General features: G+C 38.5%; 1 protein-coding gene across 10 annotated transcripts in view; it reads right to left on the reverse strand.

Moving 5' to 3' along the window:
• Positions 1-12,446, reverse strand: part of DYNC1I1 (dynein cytoplasmic 1 intermediate chain 1) — a 483,164-nt gene that overhangs the window by 345,542 nt on the left and 125,176 nt on the right. Inside the window, exons 1-2 of one of the 10 annotated variants that reach the window (XM_082632160.1) lie at positions 7,052-7,341; positions 6,437-6,540 (exon numbers count right to left, since the gene is read on the reverse strand). The exons of the other annotated variants lie outside the window; for them this stretch is intronic. The gene's annotated coding sequence lies outside the window, so the exon portion shown is untranslated. Of the gene's footprint in view, positions 1-6,436; positions 6,541-7,051; positions 7,342-12,446 lie in introns of those variants that run through there. 10 annotated transcript variants of the gene reach the window in all.

The following is a 12,446-nucleotide window of genomic DNA, read 5'->3' on the forward strand; positions in this document are numbered from 1 at the left end:
TGCCTATGATTCACTAGCTGTGTGATTCTGTCCAAATTGCTTAAACCCTTTAAGCCTCAATGTCTTCACCTGTAAAATGGGCATAATAGGGCCCATCTCTTAAGATTTTAATAAGAACTGAATGAGATGATGCTTATAAAGAACTTGGTATAGTGATCAGCACCAAGTAAACACTAAATTAATGTTAGACATTATTATTATGTGGATGCGCATAGAAAAAAGACTGAATGGTTACACAAAAAATGTTAACAGTGGATATTTTAGATGATAAGATTATGGACTTTTTTTCTTTGGAATTTATCCTTACTTTCTAAATACATATGATGTATATGCATATGATGAATATGCATTATGTGTTCCAACAAGCCTGTTAGATACCAGGAATAGGCCGGTAACAGCATTAAGTCACTTAAAAGAATAGAGGTTTATATTATAACCTTCTTCCTTTTGAAATTCCCTAAAGGTACTCGAAATCTTATCATCTGGCAGTGGGTATGATATACAATTTAGACATTAGAAACAATAAGCTGTGGATACATGAAGTGCTAAAAAAGGAGTCAGGATAAGGATGGAGCGAGGATGGATAGAGATGATTGTGCCTTCTCACTTCCTGGATAAATACCTACTATCACATGCCTCTCTTCCTGCACACCACTTCTGGCACATACCACTTAGGTGGTTATTGTGACACTCTGGTTCCATTGAGATGCAATGAGCCATGAAGGAATCCTTCCCAAGGGATCTTATAATGATATGCTACAGTCTTCTCTGGAACTGAAAATGTACACTGCCCTTGTCTATCCTCCAGGGAGGTGTCCCACATGGTAGGGATGACAGGATAGAGCCATGTGGCCAGTGGGTGCCCTTGTGACCTCCAGGTCCTTGCTCTCCTACATTTGCTAAGTATTCAGATTAAATTCTTTGTAGAGGGTATGTTGGAGGAGGTCATTGAGAGGACATGACTGCCTGTTGACACAAGAGCTGAAGCGAGGGAATCAGGCAATGGTAGTTTCCTCACCCCGTCCCTTGTCCTTGGAATGCATATTCTGCTCACTGTTCCCACAGTGGGAGCCATTTCAAGGACACAGCCTTGAGAGAGCAATGTATTGTTGAGGCCATCTGGACTGAATATGTGACTGAATCCAGTTAAGGGCTCTATATCAGCTTTTAAGATTCTGCCTGGTAGATGAGATCTACTCATCTTGTGGCCACCAAGACAAATGCCATATGTAAGTTCCCTTGCTTATTAAAACTGCCACCCGCCAATCTGGAGTGGCCTCTGTCTTTAGTCTCTCCTTGCGCTCTGTGTTTGAGGACCAGTTTGGAAACAAAAGGATAATACAATTCACATTATTGGCCAGACTATTTCTAAAAATATGGCCTAACTGTAAAATATGTTTAGTTTATGGGAAGATAGTGAAAGAGATCATCTTCCACTTAATAAGTTTTTAGCATGAAAACCAATTAACACATTAGAAAGCCTTTAATGTTTTAATATTCTCCTATAAGAACAAGATCTTAAGGTTCACTTGGAGCATTTCTTTGCCTCTTGGTTGTATCTACCATATTTTGAAAGATTTTCAAATTGATATTTTGAAGCGAACTCGTTATTGTTGCAAATACACATGTATGTGCATTCAAATATTGAATAAGTCTGAGGTTGATAAAGGATGATTCATAAATATTTTTAAAAGTTAGCTGTATGTCCATTTGTCATTGAGCCTTGGGGTCATCTTTTTGCTTTGCTTTTCTTACTTTGCATGAAACTATTTAACAACAGTAATGAATAAATTTTTTCATAGTATTTTGAAAATTAGACTTCAACTTTTAATCTTTTGTTAGTGAAATTATATTTAACGGTCTCTTTTTAAAATATCTTTTCTTGTTAAGGTTTTCTTGCCATATTGACTAAAAGTGATAGAATATAAAATATCATAAGCTGCCTAAAGCTATAGTATGTCTTTTATTACTTTGACATTCTTAATATTATATTATCATTTTTAAGTCAAACTTTCCCCCTCACCAAAGGCTCAGGTTGATGGAGATAAATTGCTGAACTGTTCAAATAGTTTCATAACATTCTAACTTGTCAAATAGGAATAAGGTCATACAAGAGAATGCTAAATGGGATGATTAGCCATCATTAATAAGAGTCTGAAAATCTATTTTTCTTTACAGTCAAAGAACTACAAATACAGATAAATATGTGTATTTTGAGAAAACTCTTTTGAAACATTTCAGGTCAACAAATTAATAGGCATCCAAGTAATGTTCAACAAAGCCAACAAGTAATATATTTCATGTTTCATTTCTATAGTGGAGTGGAGAAAAAGAGAGACAGAAAATTTCCCAGAAAAGTTGGAAATTTGACAGAAGTTCCAAAGAATCATAAATAAAGAAAACAAAAGAAAAAAAAATAGAGACAGGGAGTCAGTAAACTTTGAGATTCGCTCTTGTGTAAGATAAAGTACACGGTCACTTATTATTTCAAACACTTTTGTACATTGGATAGATGTTAACTGGCTTACTAACAGTTTTTAAATGTTCCCATCTCCTTTGGGAAGCTTATGGTTTGCTTTTATTTTCAGACATCAAGATTCATCATTAAACATTTTCCAATGGAATTCCAGGAATTTTACCCATGTGTGAAGAAATAACTTGGAGTTGACACATTCACAAAAATAAAGGGTCCTATTCATGAATTTACTAGATACATAGCCTCAGTGGCCCTTTGAATTTCACAGTTCTTTAGGTTTCCTTGTTTTTTTTTTTCCTGTGTGAAATCCTACAGACGTCTCATACCACAATGCCTAAGGTCAGAATCAGAACCAACATTTTGAGCCATTTTCTCCAAATCAGATATAGATTTTTGTTCTACAAATATTCTATCAGGTATCATTTATGGATGAACATTATTTAAGGCAGGAAAAAAATTGGGGAAATCAGTATTTTAACCACTATTCATAAATTGCCACCTATTCTTTAAACATTTGGATATCCTGTAAATGAGCATGCTACTTGTGGCAGAAGAAGGGGGAAAGGGAGACCATTTTTATTGGTTGAAACATAATCATTAAAGCAATATCAGTGTATTTTATGCTTTATGGATATGATACATTCATAAACCTCAAGTGTTGGAGAAATGAGGCGGTTTTGAAAGACTAAAAAGGCAGTCAGGCTTGGCTTTAATAAATCACAATTTTGCTCCTCTTGTCACTATGTGCTGTTCTATTATGGCAACTGACATTCAACAAATATTTTCCAAGCACCTACTATGCGCTAGGCTCTTTCCCATGTGTTAGATTTCATCATCATCATTCCCAGGCCCAGTGAGGTTAAGTAACTTGTTCAAGCTCTCATAGCATGTAAAGAGTAAAGCCAGGACCCTAAATCAGGATGTTTGATATAAGAACCCAAGTGCTTCACTTGCAATATAGCCTCCGTGTATCTTACTTTGGGGTTTTATCAAGACGGCTATGACTGGATTTTGCACACAGACTCCTTAAAATTAGAATTTGGGCCAGGGTGCCTAATCATATAAATATTCACTTGACCTTGGACAAGTTACTTACGTTCTCTGTGCCTCAGTTTCTTCGTTTGTCAAATAAGTATATTGACAGTACCTACTTCACTGGGCAGCCCTGAGAATTAAATGAGTTAGCATGTATGAAGCATTAGAAAAATGTCGCATACATAGTGAGCTTTATTATTAAATCTTGTGAACTATTTATGATTTCGAATTATGTTCTTAGAATTGTGTTCTTATAGAGTTTCATGTCTACATGGATATTTGGTTTTTGTCTTGTCTTGCTTGGTTTTAATTCTCTATTTCTGATGTTGGGAAATGGTGAATAAGACAAAACAGTAGCAGCTGTTGAGCTGTTAGTGTTAAAGGAAGAAAGCTGCACAAAAAGGCAATGGGAAAACATAATTACTTCAAGAGATACCAAAAGGAAGGGGAAAAAAAGAATAATATCCCATGTCAGAAGGAGAGTTCCTAAAAACTCCCCTAGAGTAACACACATGCATGCATGCATGTCCTGATAATTGTCTCTATAGAAATCAAAACTTGGGGAGTTGGTACAAATCAGCACATTAAATCCAAGACAATAAATATGAGGGGTCGGGTAAAACGAGCAGAATATGATAATACACTCGCATCCTCAGAGGCCTCCCCTGCACTCATTCCCAGCCATTTCCTCCCTGCCACCTGCTCCTGTCCCTGAGGCAGTCTGTTAGGGGCCGTGCTTAGCTGGGTCTCTGACCTCCCACTACCACATCTATATGCCTCCTGCAATCACCCTCCCTCGCCCGTCTAACTCCACCCCTTGCTGCACACTGGCCCTTTGAAGGTTTTAATCAGGCACCGATGCTGAAGTTTGTTATTCTTACCAATGGTGGTGATCAAAATCATGGGACGTACTCTGAATCCTAAACATGGTCAGCTTTGCAAACAATGTTTATGGACTCTTTTGTAGCACTGAGTGTTAAGGAAGAAAAATATACCAATCCTATCTGCAAATTGCACGAGACTGGTTATGAATGATTAACCATTGCAAAGACAATGGAGAACGTGCTCAGACTCTCTAGAGGCAGTGGAAATTAACCATTAAAAATGGCCTCTTAGCAGAGAGCTACTTTTAACTTCACTCTACGTTTATTTTTTCAGTTTTTATTTTTTCATTTGTGTGATGAGCTTTGACCTTTTCATGGAAAGTTTTGATCATTCTCTTTAAATTCCTAACTATGGGGGCCTTTCCTTTCCACGTGAGAGTGTGTGTGTTTGTGTGCACCTCCCCCACATGTACATGCACTTGGTAGGGGCAGGTAGAAAGATAATGACACTCTGATACATATTTTTGAGCAAATTTTTGAGATCTTGGTTAGGTCACTTCCTCACTGAAGGCAGTATATTTCTTTTATCACTTTCAGAGCCAGTTTATATAATTTTTAAAAATATGAAGTATAGTTGATTTACAATGTTGTGTTAGTTTCTGGTATATAGCAAAGTGATTCAGTTATATATAATATATATACTCTTTTCCAGATTCTTTTCCACCATAGGTTATTACAAGATATTGAATACAGTCCCCTGTACTATACAGTAGGACCTTGTTGTTTCTCTATTTTATATATAGTAATGTGTATCTGTTAATGCCAAGCTCCTAATTTAACCCTGCCCAGGTTATATAATTTGATGGTTCTATGATCTGATAAGAGCTGTTCTCAAGATTCATAGAGGTGCTAAGCACCTCTACTCAGTTTCTGACTATAAAAAAATTGCAATGTCTTTGTTAAACTGAAAAAAATATATAGTCAATCATTTAGGTTACTAATTTACAAAATAAAAAAATCAGAGGAAAGTAAAATTCCCACCTGCCAAGTCACTCTACTTTTTACTAAAATCTGTGTTATAAGCTTGGTCAAAGGCTGAGGCAGTAGAACCAAAGGGTTCCAAAATACTGTGGTTTAAAGACAATGGAGGTATATTAATCTCACATTGTACCTGTTCAGTGAGCACTCCAGGCTGGGGGGCTCTAGGTAGCTCTGGTCAAGGTGCTTACTCAGAGACTTGAGTTCCTTGCACCCTGTTGCTTTGTCAGAGCAGGTCTTCATCAGCCAAGTGGAAGCTGAGTCACAGGTGAGGGACCTATAGTTTGCAGGAAGTGAGAAAGTGACGTGCAAGCCCACTGTCTTAGGCTCAGATGTTGAAACAGCACAGGTCACATCTATACACACTTCACTGGCAAGAATTCAGTCACATGACCTCACCTAGCTAAAAGAGCAGCTAGAAAAAGTAGTCTCTAGTAGGGCCCACAGGAGCCCAGCCACAACTCTATTGTATAGAAAAGACAGATTACAGTTTGGGGGACAATCAGCTGTCTATGTCACATCCCCTTAGTTTCTAAAGCTAGACTTTGGTAAATTTCTAGATATTATGAACCATGTTTTTAAATATTCAAAAATAGAATCAAATAACTGTTTTGGAAAAAATAATAATACCAAGTGTAAGATGTAGGATGACAGGAGTTGTATAAACAGACAATCTCATATACTCTGAAGGGTAAGCATGTTTTGTATCTTCTGTTGCATATCTGGCAATTATTCCAATACAACTTCCTTAATAGTGGAAGTAGAAGTGATACAGTAAATTATTAAACAGCTTTGCTGCTTGGTTGTCAAACACACACACAGACTGAAAAGAAATATTCTGTATTTCAGATTAAAGCTGTATCTTCCAACACCATATGAATCCAGAGGAGTTCAGAAATTTGGAAGTGGCTCCTTTACTCTCTTCTATTTGTCTTCACAGCTACTTAGTATATTTATGATCTTTTTTCTAGGCTGACAGGGCTATCCCATATGCCCAAGCCTTAATAATCCTTGGGGAAAATATCTTTCTATCCTCCTTCAGTCAGTAATTTGTAATTTTTACCTTTTTGACCCCTTTCCCAGAATCTGGTTCCTTTAGCAAAGCAGACTGTCAATCATTCGGGTTCATCCAGATCCACTCTGGATGAGGTGAGGCTGAGTGAAGTACTGCAAATGGAGTACATGTGAAAAATCAATCAGTTTATACTGCCATATTGATCTCATCTTAGCGTAACTCTTTTTTTAAATTAAATTTATTTTATTTTAGCGTAACTCTTGTTCATGGTTTTGCTTTTTAAAAAGTTTCCTTCTCTTCCTCTGCGTTAGGTCTGACTCAAGGTTTAGAAATAGGTGAGGGAAGGGGGTGCAGAGTGACCTCCAGAGGCATCCCCAGCTTATCCTACATCAGATTAGGTCTCGCTAGATTTCTTTCTACCCCGTACAGGGAGCTGTCCTTTGTCCTCTGCTTCAGAATCTGAACCACCAACCCATCTCCAACAGTGCCCCACCTTTTTCTTTGTGCTTTTCTGCATCACACTGATTAGGTCCAACAAGTCTAAATTTTAGCAGCTTGAAATTTAGATCCATGGAAGAGGCCTGGCCTCCTCTTCTTGCTGGGGTGATAGTTATACCATCCTTACCCAAGGTTGAGTGTTCATGGTCCCCACATCACTCTCACCTTGCTCCTTGATACCATTCCTCTTCTAACTTCTCCTCACAGAGGTGAGAGGGGCTCCTCTTTGGCCTCACCGAGAGTGTATTAATTCTGTTATGGATGTTGGTGTCAGTGTCCTGAAGCCAGGTATTTTCCCTCTCTATCAGCTCCTGCAGGGGTAAGAAGCTTCTACATAACAGATTGCACTTCAACCTTTACTTTTAACATGGATTCTAATTAGTTTACTATTAGGGTTCTCTCCTAGCAGTCAGGTATGCCTACCTGAAATCTTGGCACTTTTCCTGGATGACCAGGTATTTGATTTTCAGTGTTATATATTCCTATAGTAACAGGCAACCTCTTAGCCTCTTGGAGTTTTCTCTTTATTTAGTCATATACGAGAGTGAAATTATTATTTTGTTCCCTTGTCATAAACAGAGTTTAAAGGAAAGCTGGTGCAACTTTAAGAAACTGAAAAGGAAACTAGAGAAATAGCTTCTTAGTAGCATTGTTTTCATGAACTAGGAAATATATTTATGAGTTTGTCTTTTTTTTTTTCTGGATGAAGAGTTACTGTAGTTTTTTGGACTTTGAGACTCTTTGGATGATGAAGGCTAAGCTTAGATTTTTTGATAATCCATAAAATGGAGGATAGTCTAAAATATTTCAATCCTTTAAAATGTACTGAGATTTGTTTTATGGCCCAGCAAATGTACTTTCTTTGTAAATTCTACCTGCACTTGAAAATATTGCATCTTTTGCTATTGTTGGTTGGTGTGTAGTATAAATTTCCCATTAGGATAAGTTGGTTGCTAGTATGGTCCATGCCTTCTAAATATTTTTTCTTGATATAAGGGTAAGAGTGATGACTTCCAAGCTCTTGACATGTCACAGCTAAAACCAGAAGTCTCAAGAAGTGAAGATTAAAAACCTGTAAAATAAACCCAAAGAAGCACAAGGAAAGAAATAATAAAAATAAGGTAGAAAATAATGAAGTAGGCAACAAGCCTCTGATATCAAAAATCACCAAAAGTTTGTTGAAAATTGATAAACACATAACAATACTAATCAAGAAGAGAGAATGCATAAATATAAGAATATCAGGACTGAAAAGGATGAATCTCACTAGAGATCTTTAAGGCATTAACAGTAAATAAGAAGATGTCAAGATATTATAAACAATTTTATGCAAATAAATATGAGAAAATAGATGCTATAGATTTCTAGAAAATACCACTTATCAAAACTTACAGAAGAAATAGATAACCTAAATTGATCTATAATAGTCAAATATTCACAATTTCTATGAGGTAGACTGATGATAAAGAAACGAAATTATTAATAAAAATCCTTCCCCAAAAGAAAACTCCAGGCTCTGATAGATAGGAAAAGAAGTTCTATTTTTTGAAAAGTAAGTAATAAATAACTCCAATACTTCACAAACTTTCCCAGTGAAGTGCAATTATGAGGGGAAGAATGCATGTGAGATAATGGGCAGTCAGTGGTGTGGTGGAAATAGGTATTTGCCAGTGATCTCTGTGCAGCAAATAAATCCCATTCATATTGTTTAAAACAAAAAGAACTCACAGCACATGAGTGTTTGTAAGAGACAGAAGCTTTATCCCACCATGAAAACTAAAAAATACCAGATGTTTCCTTCCTTACCTGGCATTTTGAATGTGGAGGAAGAAACAGGAAGACATAGAAAGTTAGAGATAATCCACAGTGGTGGAGTCAGTATGGGCTCAGTCACTGCAGTGCGACCCTGGGGTACAACCTTAGATATGTCGTCTGCTTTCCAGTCTTGCTGGAATCCTGCTCATGATCTGAGCCAAGGTCTTTAACTTTCCTGTCAAATCTGTGAGATACATAACAGAATTGTAATGTATATATTCCTCTTTTCTTCAGTTTAGCCAGAGTTCAGAGGTACAATCACCATGCATTTCCTAAGTACCCTGAGGTGATACTACTGAGAAAGTACCAGTGCTTTCCACAGCCCATTCACAAGGCATTCCAATACCTTCTAAAAACCCTCATTAGTGTTAATTTCTACCATTCCCAGAGTAGGGTTCTGGCCTTTAGAGAAGATTTACAGTTTCCCCACTTGAAGACTCCACTACTTTCTGTCACCTTGAATCTTTTTGCTGGGCTCTTGGCCAGACTTCCCCTCTCATTTGGGATGACTGTCAAAGTTTTAGGTTACTGAATTCATGGCTGCTGATAGTACAATCTTCAGGATGCAAGTCTTTCCCATCCCAAACGGCAATAGAGAGAGTATCAGAGATCTGAGCCCAGCAGTGGAATGGAGCATCTACATTTCTGTTTTTCAACTTTGACCAATCATAAGACCAAAAAGTTCAGTTTCTTGAGTTGCTATCCATTGCTCTCTATTCATGCCCAATTTAGCACTCATAAGGACATTCACAGTGGTTTGATATACAAATATACTATAAAAGGTATCGCAATTCATATAAATCTTAAAAGTTGACTACCGTATACTTCTTCACATCTAAGAATTTTAATTTATGAGTAGGTAGCAGATGTAATTGTCTGGCTGGATCAACCTAGCTAATTCTTTGGTTTTCTCTATTTGAGGGTACTGCTGTTAGAAGAGCACTTCAAGACTTCTAAACTGGCATTGATGTGAAATATTGTTAGGGTTGAGAAAATTCAATATGTAACACAAATGCTCAGAATGGCTGCTCTCAGACCTCTTCCCACCTCTCTTGCTGAAGGATCCAGAGGCTCTCAATATTCTGAACTCAGAAATCTTCCCTGGCTCTGGGCTCATCCCCAGTTGAGAAACAGTGGGTTCCTCATACGTCACAAAGTTGCAGCAGCAACTTTATCAAGATCACTTCCAACCCTTATCAAGATCAGTTCCAACCCTGCTCCTCCAAAGTCCTTCTGAGGACATCAGAAGTTTCACATAGTTTCTATCCCCTTCCTCTGATGAAAGGTTGCTGGGCCTTGGAAATACCTGAGTCACTCTCAAGACTGGAAAATTCTACCAGACATGATTTCTCTCTTCTCATTATTCTCTGAATTCATGAGTATCTGACAATAAACTTGTATAAAACCAAAGATCCCAGGGCTTCCCTGGTGGCGCAGTGGTTGGGAGTCCGCCTGCTGATGCAGGGGACGCAGGTTCGTGCCCCGGTCCGGGAGGGTCTCGCGTGCCGCGGAGCGGCTGGGCCCGTGAGCCATGGCCGCTGAGCCTGTGCATCCGGAGCCTGTGCTCCGCGATGGGAGAGGCCGCAACAGTGAGAGGCCCATGTACCGCAAAAAAACAAACAAACAAACAAACAACAACAACAACAAAACCCAAAGATCCCAGCCAGCCAGTCTGCTAAATAAAGTACAGTTTATTGGTTAAGCTTTTGTTCAGTTCACGATATCTACCAAATCCTAATTTCTCCAGAGTTCATGCAAACCATGATGATTAACTTCATCTAAAGATTTCAAGACATGATTTTTCTATCTTTAATTAAGAATTTAAAGATACGATATCTTAAATCATTTATCTCAGGATGATTTTTCTAAAACGAATTTCCTATTGTGTTGCCCTGTTTTAAATTCCTATACTATACAGTTTCTCTTAGAGTGCAGGTTTAACTTTAATAATTTCCTGTATTCTTTGGGCCCCAAGGAATTACCAAGGACAAAAACATCTAAACTAACGTCTGAAGGTCCTTTACAGATTTCCCGCCTCTACGTACCTTCTATTTGACTATGAGCACTAGCACACAGAACAGGTTCTGAGATTATGCTAACAACCAAAATAGGCTAACACTGAATAACATGTGTCTCAGCCTGGCTTTACTAGAAAGCAGAACCTGAGAAAAAGGCTTATGTGCCAATACCTTATTGGAGAGTATGCCCCAGGGGGCAAGAATGAGAGACAATGGTAATAAAGCAGGAAGAACCAGAAAAAGAGATGCAACATTGAGTTGGCTCTCTCCTATGTGTGACTGGTTGCTCAATCCCGTGGGATCACCTAAAATATTAAATGTTAAATTTATTTTAATCTGATTCAATTTAAAAGTTAAATGTTAAATTACTAGAGAATTTATCCTCTAGCCACAATGATATTAAATTAAAAATCAAAACAAAAACTGGAAACAACTCAGATATCCTTCAATGGGTGAATGGTAAACAAACTATAGTACACCCATGCATTGAACTACTACTTAGCAATGAAAAGGAACAAACCAGGGACTTCCCTGGTGGTGCAGTGGTTAAAGAATCCACCTGCCAAAACAGGGGACACAAGTTTGATCCCTGGTCCAAGAAGATCCCACATGCCGTGGAGCAACTAAGCCTGTGCACCACAACTACTGAGCCCGCGCTCTAGAGTCTGTGAGCCACAACTACTGAGACTGCGTGACACAACTACTGAAGCCCGCGCGCCTGGAGCCCATGCTCTGCAACAAGAAAAGCCACTGCGATGAGAAGCCCACGCACCGCAACGAAGAGTAGCACCCACTCACGGCAACTAGAAAAAGCCCGCATGCAGCAATGAAGGCCCCACACAGCCAAAAATAAATTAATTAATTAAATTTTTAAAAAAACCAAACCATTGACACACAATGACTTGGATAAATCACTAGATAATTATGCTAAGTGAAAAAACAATTCCAAATTTTATAGACTGTATGATTCCATTGATATAACATTCTTGAAATGACAAAGTTGTAGAAATGGAGAACAGATTAGTGGTTGCCAGGAGATAAGGAGTCTGTGGGTGAGAGAGGGAAGTGGGTATGGCTGTAAGAGAGCAACATGAGGTATCCTTGTGGCAATGGAAATGTTCTGAAATTTGACTGTGACAATATCAATATTTTGGCTCTTTTATATTACTATTGAGGGATAAAGTGTACATTGGATTTCTCTGTGTTTCTTACAACTTCATATGCATCTACATTGATCTCAAAATAAAAAACTCAATTTAAAGACATGAAAAAAAAGCCCTCTCCACAATTCATATGATTATCATTATTCCACTACCATTCAGGTGCTAAAAGCAAAGTATAATCCCCCAAATCTTACTTTCCACCTGTAACTAACTCCATTAAATCACAGATGAGAACCTTAGTAATTAAAATGCCACTGGCTGCCAAAGGTTATCACCATGCCACATGGTGGCATACTGGGTCCCCAATATACAGAGTCTGAGACAAAGTTTAAATGCCAATACTTATTGGGGAGTGAGATCCAGGAAGCAGGGCTTCCCTGGTGGCGCAGTGGTTGGGAGTCCGCCTGCCGACGCAGGGGACGTGGGTTCGTGCCCCGGTCGGGAAGGATCCCACGTGCCACGGAGCGGCTGGGCCCGTGGGCCATGGCCGCTGAGCTTGCGCGTCCGGAGCCTGTGCTCCGCAACGGGAGAGGCCACAACAGTGAGAGGCCCGCGTACTGCAAA

Source organism: Mesoplodon mirus, assembly GCF_964341445.2.
Source record: "Mesoplodon mirus genome assembly, chromosome: 9".
Classification (NCBI taxonomy): domain Eukaryota; kingdom Metazoa; phylum Chordata; class Mammalia; order Artiodactyla; family Ziphiidae; genus Mesoplodon; species Mesoplodon mirus.